General features: G+C 42.3%; 1 protein-coding gene across 1 annotated transcript in view; it reads right to left on the reverse strand.

The window, feature by feature from the left end:
• Positions 1 to 679, reverse strand: part of MTFR1 (mitochondrial fission regulator 1) — a 62,473-nt gene extending 61,794 nt beyond the window's left edge. Inside the window, exon 1 of the mRNA XM_077751827.1 lies at positions 75 to 679. The gene's annotated coding sequence lies outside the window, so the exon portion shown is untranslated. The remainder of the gene's footprint in view (positions 1 to 74) is intronic.
• Between the last annotated feature and the right edge of the window lie 7,999 nt (positions 680 to 8,678).

Raw genomic sequence — 8,678 nt, forward strand, 5'->3', positions numbered from 1 at the left:
CTCCTCCCCACCGCTCTGACCTGGAAGGCGCTTTGTTCCTAAACCCGTTTCTGCAAATGCGTAGCAAGACCCACCTTCTGATTGTAGCCGTGTGTATTACCCTGAAAGACGGTGGGAATCTTAAGCCCTTGTTAAGCCGACTTACGTGGAGACCTTTCTTCCCACGCTGTTGGGACTCGTGTTCACCCGGCAGAGTTTCCACGTGACCCTCGTCTCGGGCGGGGGGTGTTTGAGGGGGTTGAGGGTGCGCGGTGTACAAAGCACGGATGGGGGTGTTACTGTCTTCAGCTACGCCATCCGTTTAGTCGGCTTCGTGGGGACACGTGCTTTTTAATAGTCGAATGTCCTGGGACACTAGGTTTCGAGCAGTTCTGCCGCGAGGAGCGTTACGTGTCACAGCTGAGGGAAACGGCGGGGACGCGGGGGCCGCGCACGAGCGCGTGTGTAGACCCGCGTTTCTTTACGGCCCTCAGAAGGGCGCTGCTGCCCGGCTGTGTCTCGCCTTCCCTGGTCCCGCGGGTCGCGGGCGGCGCCGGGCCGTTGCGCGTCCCCGGTGCCCACGCCCTTGCTGCGAGGCTTCCCGGCTTCAGGAGCCTCGCGCCGTTGAGCCGGCCCGGGCTTGGTGGCCCATTGTGACAGCAGAGTTTATAAAAGCCGCGAGCCACGCCCTGGGTGTGCCTGCGTGCTAACAGGAAGATGGAAACACACTCTTTTAGCCAAATGCTGGCACGGAGGGGTGCAGGGAGCCCGGGAGCCCTGCCTCGGCCGGCCCAGCGGCTCGGGAGCGCTTTCCAGGGGCTGCTTCAGCTGACGCTTGACGAAAGTGGGTGCTTCTGAGCCGAAGGAGTGGAGGCGAAGGGTCCTGGCATTTCTGGCAAAGTTTAATGGTTTCCTGTGAGGTCTTTAAAGGGTAGATTTACTGAGAGCCAAGTAAAATTTGTGCTCAGGCCCCCTGGCTTGGAGCAGCCTTTCTAAGACCCAAGATGCTAGCACTGAGTTCGAGGTCATCTGTGGTTTTCTACTCTGTAGTAGGAAGAGGTCTTAGGAAACCTTCACACGGGCTGGTTCAGACCTACCTGTGTTTTCCCTTCCAGCTTCCTTGTCTTCACACTTCTCTGCGTGCTCCGTGCCCACTAGCAACCCTGGGCATTTGGGGGATCTGCGTGAACTAGGCTACGTTAGTGACCAGTTAGGCCAAGTCACCTGTTGGAACGGCTTCCCAGAATACTGCTAGCCCGGTCGTCTGCCGTCTCGCCCACAAAAGGCCGGTCGTTGTGTCTCCTGGCACTTGGCACCAGAAGTATGTGGCTGGTGGATGAGAAAGCGTGCAAAATGTGCTGAGCCAGAAAGTAGAGGAGAATCTTCTAGTCATCACACTTGAAATTATGAGCAGGTTGCTTCACTTTTTGCTTTTAATAAACTTTATTTTAGAATAATTTTAGATTTACAGAAGAGTTGCAAAGATAGTTAACAGGTCCCTACTGCTCACCCAGTTTCCCCTGATGCGGACATCTTACATTACTGTGATGCATTTGTAAAATTATGGAGCCAACATTCATACCTCACTATTTACTAAATTCCAGGCTTTATTCAGGTTTTATTAATGTCCTTTTTTCTGTTCCAGGATCCAATCCAAGATGCCACATTGCATTCAGTCATCATGCCTCCTTACTTAGATTCCTGGTCTATTACAGTTTCTACATTTTTCCTTTTCATAATCTTGATATGGCTATGACAATTTTGAGCAGTATGGTCAGATATATCATAAAATATGCCTTGATTTGAATATGTCTGCTCTTTTTCTCATAATTAGCCCGGGGTTATAAGGTTTGAGAGAAATTTCACACGTTGAGATGTCCTTCTCATCACATCATATCATAGGGTACATGATACTAGCATGATTTATTTCTGCTGATGTTAACTGTGATCATCTGACCAGGTTAGTATTTACTAGCTTCTCCACTATAAAGCTGCACTTTAAAAAAAATTTTTTTAATGTTTTATTTATATTTGAGAAAGAGAGACAGCGTGAGCAGGGGAGGGTCAGAGAGAGGGAGACACAAAATTGGAAGATAGGCTCCAGGCTCTGAGCTGTCAGCACAGAGCTCGACGCGGGGCTTGAACCCATGAACTGTGAGATCATGACCTGAGCCGAAGCCGGACGCTTAAGCGACTAAGCCACCCAGGCGCCCCTAGAGTTGCATTTTTTACCCTCTTTCCATAGTCTCTTCTTTGGAAGCAAGTCACTATACCTACCCACCCAAGGGGTCATAAGAGATTAAACTTTATCTCCTGGAGTGAAATATGTACATAATTTAGAATTCTTCTCTAAGTATGATTTGTTTATTTTGCCTCTTTATTACATTCAATCATTTATTTCTAACGAGTCGTGTGTATTTTATATTTTGTTTATATTTTATATTATGATTTTTATTTTGTTGCTCAAATTGTTCCGGCTTTAGCCACTGGGAACTCTTTTCGGTCGACTCCTGTGTCTTTTTTGGTTTTTGGTCACATTCTGTTTTCTTGAACTACAAAAGTCTCCAAGCTGATCTTGTATTTTTCCTGCCCCAGTATTAGAGTCAGCCACTTCCCCAAGGAGCACTGGAATGATTCTTAGAAACCAAGACCTGGGCCAATATTAGGTCTATTGGCAATCCCATTTGGTGAGATAGGTTGAATAATTTGCAAGTCTTCAATATACCTTGCTTGAAAATCAAGACTCTTTCTCTCTAGTCCTGCATTTTCTCCAGCTCCCATTGCCTGTCTATAGAAAATACAACATGTTGAAATGTGCCTTAGGAGATTCTGAGTTAGAATCTAGAAAAACCTAACTGGCAAAAGACCATTGGGTAGGACAATGAAGGGCCCATGTAAGGGGCATTTTGAGTCAAGGTGAGGCTGTATGTGTCATTTATTAGCTGGTTACCTTGAGGCACATTTGTAAGGAAAAGCAAATTGAATGCTTGTTCTTTAATATTTACCAGTTTTCAGAATAATTAACATATATCAACTATTTTGTTATCCTGAAATATAATATAAGAAAGGCAGGTTGGGGCACCTACGTGCCTCAGTCAGTTAAGCGTCCGACTTCAGCTCAGGTCATGATCTCACGTGGGTTCAAGCCCCACGTCCGGCTCTGTACTGACAGCTCAGAGCCTGGAGCCTGTTTCAGATTCTGTATCTCTCTCTCTCTGACCCTCCCCTGCTCATGCTGTCTCTATCAGAAATAAATAAAACATAAAAAAATTATAAAAAAAAAAAGGCAGGTTTATTGCTTGCTTTGATTCTCTTCATTATTAGTTTTCAGAAAAATGAGTTGGTTTCTTCATATTCTCTGAAGGTGACCAGTGATGTTTCTTTTGTAAATTTTGCTAGTATCAGTAAACACTCAAGAATTTTACCATTACAAATTAGCTCTTATCAGGAGAGCAGGTTTTTATACAGAGAGAATTGGGACTAAATGTACATTTATGAAACATCTTTTAGACAGTGGGCTAGGCGTTCTCACACTATTGTTGATTTCTAAAGCAATCTTGGAAGGCAGTTTCTACGATCTGTTTTTTTAGAAGAGATTGAGGTCCTTGTAGCCAAGTGACTAATACAAAGGCATAGAACCAGCATGTGGTCAAAGTCAAGATTTGTTTGACCCAAATGGCACTATGTAGCTTTCCTGAATGAGATCCTATAGACATTGAGTCACTGGGTAAGTCTTTCTGTAACTTCACCAGCCTCCCATCTTACCTCTTAACAATATATACTCCTGCCTCAAGTTTATCACTCTCATACTTGCAAAAGTAGTTCCTTGAAACTACAAAATACCATCTAGATTTTTGTTGATTACATTTCACTTCACTTACATACGATTTTACTTAATGGACATTTATCATATTATGTATAAAATTATATTTACACCCCCAATAAAGCTAATTTATTTTTAATTTTTTTGCATATGATGAGCACCTAGTGTCCCAGATGCTATCCTACCCGTTCAGGTAATATATGCTGAAAACCTAGAGTGTATCTTTCTCTATGTCTTCCATGCTCATAGAATAACGTATAATGATACACACTTACATAAACATGTGTAGGATATGATTTGTTAGTCTACAGCCATACCACCCTGAATGCGCCTGATCTCGTCTGATCTCAAAAGCTAAGCACGGTCGGGCCCGGTTAGTAGTTGGATGGGAGGATATGATTTGTTATTGTTTCCAAAAACAGGACCATAGTACGTATATATACTTTGAAGTAACTTTTATCACTTAACAATCTGGAAATTTCTCTGTATCTCTTCCTCTAGCTCTCATTTCCTTAAGTGTTTTCCAATATATTTTTCATAATGGTCCATGGCCTGTAGATATACCATCATTTACTAAAACATTTCACAATTGGTATGTATTCATTTGATGTTGGGTTTTTTTTTATTGGTGGGGTTTTTTTCCCCAATATGAACAATACTGCAATAAACATCATTGTTCTTACGTCTTTTTTTTATTTTAACCTTTTTTTTTTTTTAGTAGGGTCCACACCCAACGTAGGACTTGAACTTACTACCCTGAGATTAACAGTCCCATGTTCTACTGACTAAGCTATCCAAGTGCCCCTGTTCTTATGTCTCTTTATACTGATGATTTTTATGCTTTAGATTCTTGAGAAGAAGATTTGCTGGGTCAAAAAATTTATTATTTTTTAGGATAGATTTTGCTGGGAGGGGGTTGGGGGGTGCCAGGGTGGCTTAGCTGGTTAGGCGTCCGACTTTGGCTCAGGTCATGATCTCACGGTTTGTGGGTTCGAGCCCCGCATCAGGCTCTGTGCTGACAGCTCAGAGCCTGGAGCCTGTTTCAGATTCTGTGTCCCCCTCTCTCTCTGCCCCTCCCCTGCTCACACTCTGTCTCTCTCTCTAAAAAATAAAGAAATGTTAAAAAAAATAAAAAAAACAGATTTTACTAGACTGCTCTTTAAAAGTTTATAATTTACATTTTCACAGCAAAACCTGAGAGTTCTCTTCATACCCATCAGTCCCTGCCATCAGCTTTGTGTCATTTTGAGTTTTTGCCATTCTGATCAACATTGCCATTATTCTCATTGTCACATTAATTTGCATTCCCTTATTATAGGTGAGTTTAAATATCTTTGCATGTTTATTGGCCTCATGGATTTTCTCTTGATTCATACTAATTTTTGTTCTTTACCCAATTTCTATAGGGTTGTTTATTCCTTCCTTGACAATTAGAATCCAATTTTGATTGATTAACCTCTATCTGTCAAGTGAGTTACAATTTTACCCTCATATCTATTGTCTGTTAACATTGCTCATGTATTTTTTTGCCATACAAAAAAATTGGTTTTTAAAACAAATGAAATATGTTCATTTCTTTCTTTTTTAACTTTTGAGTTTCTAGCCTTGTTTAAGGTTTCCTCTACTTCTATATTGTTGTATGCAGTCACCAAGATTTTCTTAAAGGATTTTTGATATTTTTTACACTTGTGTTTTTAATCCATCTGGAATTTCAGGTTTTTGTAAATGTTTATTTTTGAGAGGTGGGAGGAGCAGAGAGAGAGAAAGGCACACACATACACAGAATCTGAAGAGGCTCCAGGCTTCTAGCTGTCAGCCCAGAGCCTGATGCAGGGACTGCGAGATTGTGACCTGCGTTGATATCGGAAGCTTAACTGACTGAGCCACCCAGACGCCCCTGGAATTTCAGTTTTTGATAAGTAATGTAAATGGACACAATTTTATTTTCATCCAGATACATACAAGTACGTTTATAATTATTTCTCATCCTTTAAAATGTTCTATTTTGTTATGTTTTAAGTCTACATATTAGTTTGATAGTATGTGTATAAGAATTAAAAAAAATTTTTTTTAATGCTTATTTATTCTTGAGACAGAGAGAAACAGAGCATGAGTTGGGGAGGGGCAAAGAGAGAGGGAGACAGAGAATCTGAAGCTGGCTCCAGGCTCTGAGCTCGCTGTCAGCCCAGAGCCCGACTTGGGGTTCAAACCCACGAACTGTGAGATCATGACCTGAGCCAAAGTCAGATGCTTAACCGACTGAGCCACCCAGGCGCCCCTGTGTATAGAATTTTTAAATAAATAATATACATACAACAGAACTGTGTGCTCAAAAAATTTTTTTAACCTAAAATAACAACTTGGTCAAAAACCACAATATTTGGAAACCACAATACCAGACCACAAACTTAAGGGCAGTGATTATGTTTTCTTGTATTTTTGAATCCATTGCTAAGACTGTCTCTAGCACATTGTATGTGTTCTGAAAATATTTCTAAGATAAGTGAATGGGGTGCCTGGGTGGCTCAGTCGGTTAAGTGTCTGACTCGTGGTTTTGACCCAGGTCACCATCTCAAGGTTTTATGAGATGGATCAAGCCCTGCATCTGGTTCTGTGTTGACAGCACAGGGCTGGCTTGGGAATATCTGTCTTCGCTCCCTGCTGCTTCCCTGCTTGTGCATGTGCACATGCTCTCTCTCTCTCTCAAAATAAATAAACACTTTAAAATAAGTAAATAAATAGTTGAAGAAATGAAACTGCCTTTAACTGATTCCTGGTCTTAAGCAACACAGTCATTGAGAAACCACATTCCAGCTGCGTGCTGTGGCAAGCTCTCTGAGGCTCAGAACTACCAATGACTCATAACGGCAGATCGTATAACTTTACTGGTGTCAAGTTCATAGATTTTTAGTATAGGAATATAAATTCTTAAAATCTTAAACTTCCCGAGGCTTGTAGTCCATTGGTGCTTATGAAATTAATTATATTTTTGTGACCACATCCCCTGTCTTTTAATGCCAGTCATCTAACTCTCTGTAATAGCAGTTTGCGAAGAATTAGTCTTCTCAATACTTTAATGTCAGAGGCATGATTATATTTAACTTTAGATTTTGAACTGCTAAAAGAGAAGGACTCTGTGGAATATATATTCTGAACAGTGCCAAAAATCTGTCATCAGTTGTTAGTTGGGAAAAATCCCAATTGTCTTCTCCCTTTTTGATAAATTGATTTTAGAAAAAATAGCAGGTTTACTTTCCTGGGCTATTGTTTTTAATAACAATACTGAACAAAATATCATTTACTCAATCAAATGGCTTATGTTTAACCTGTCTATGACCTTTGGATTTCCTATATTTTTTACAGCCTTTTTTCTTACTGTAAATGTATCACAATCTCCTTAAAAAAATTTTTAACATTTTATTTCTGAGAGAGGGAGACAGCGGGAGCAGCGGAGGGTCAGAGAGAGAGGGAGACACAGAATCGGAAACGGGCTCCAGGCTCTGAGCTGTCAGCACAGAGCCCGACGCGGGGCTTGAACCCACGAACCTTGAGATCATGACCTGAGCCGAAGTCGGCTGCCCGACCGATTGAGCCCCCCAGGCGCCCCCACAATCTCCTTTTTAACTTTTCCTTTTTTCCCCTAAGTTCCAGCGGTTGGTTGATCTGGCAGATTACTAAAAATCAGGCTGGTGCTTCTACTACTAGAAATTATGCATCACTTCTCACTCGTTTTTGCTGTAGGTGAAATGGTGGGAAAAGGACATTTTTCTATTCTACTTCGCTCCTGTTCTTGAGCTTGTTAGAAGAGAATAATTAAGAAGAAAGACAAAGTAGTTTGAGACGTAACTGGATTTTAAATTCACTTAGGAATCGAAGTATTGGAGACAATTATGTAGAACACAGCCCGAGAGGTTTTTTGGGTTTTTTTTTTTTTTAATTGTTTTTAAACTAAGGTCTATGCTGACTTAACCTGGGGCTTGAACCCGGGACACGGAGATCGAGACCAGCAGGCTCCATGGACCGAGCCGGCCACGCGCCCTGGAGCTATTCATTCTGAACCACACTTTCCCCGTTAGAAGGTTCTCGAATTCCCTGAGACTTTAACTCACGAGCTATGTGGCAGAAGCAAATCGTGAAAGACTCTGGAGTCCTCTCGGTGAAGGTATCGCGCGCGGCGGATGCGTCGTTCCCGGACCGGCCTGTGGAACGTAGATGCACGTAAACTCAGAAAGCTTCGGAAGCAGCATCTACACGGGCACAAAACCCGTGACTCTCGCCGATAAAAGTCTGTAAATCTTTACAATGATAAACTAAATAGAAGACAGGATTTTAAAACTACGTCATGAGAAATTTGAGCAAGTATTGATTAGAAGTCCTTTTTCCTTAAAAACAATCCTTCAAAAAAGACGTTATTTATTTTTTTAAACTTTTTAAAAATGTTTATTTCTAGGAGAGAGAAAGAGAGACAGCGTGAGCAGGGGAGGGTCAGAGAGAGAGGGAGTCACAGACTGAAACAGGCTCCAGGCTCTGAGCTGGCAGTCAGCACAGAGCCCGACGCGGGGCCCGAACCCACGAACCGCGAGATCATGACCTGAGCGAAAGTCGGACGCTTAACCGACTAAGCCACCCGGGCGCCCCAAGACGTTGTTATTTAAAACAAAAAACTGTACTTGGCAGCTTTCCCGATGTTAGGAAGACAGTGGACGCTAACAGACGAACGGAACGCCTAGTTTACTGCTAATGTTCTTACCAAAAACGGAAGAAACGTCAAAGACTGTGAATGAAGAGCCACAGAAGCGCACGAAAATCCTGTATTCGAACTGAGGGGCGGTCCGAACAGCAGGCGCGCCCGAGCTCCGGACGCAGCGCACAGGGC

This window comes from Crocuta crocuta, unplaced genomic scaffold (assembly GCF_008692635.1).
Source record: "Crocuta crocuta isolate KB4526 unplaced genomic scaffold, BGI_CrCroc_1.0 scaffold20, whole genome shotgun sequence".
Taxonomy (NCBI): Eukaryota; Metazoa; Chordata; class Mammalia; order Carnivora; family Hyaenidae; genus Crocuta; species Crocuta crocuta.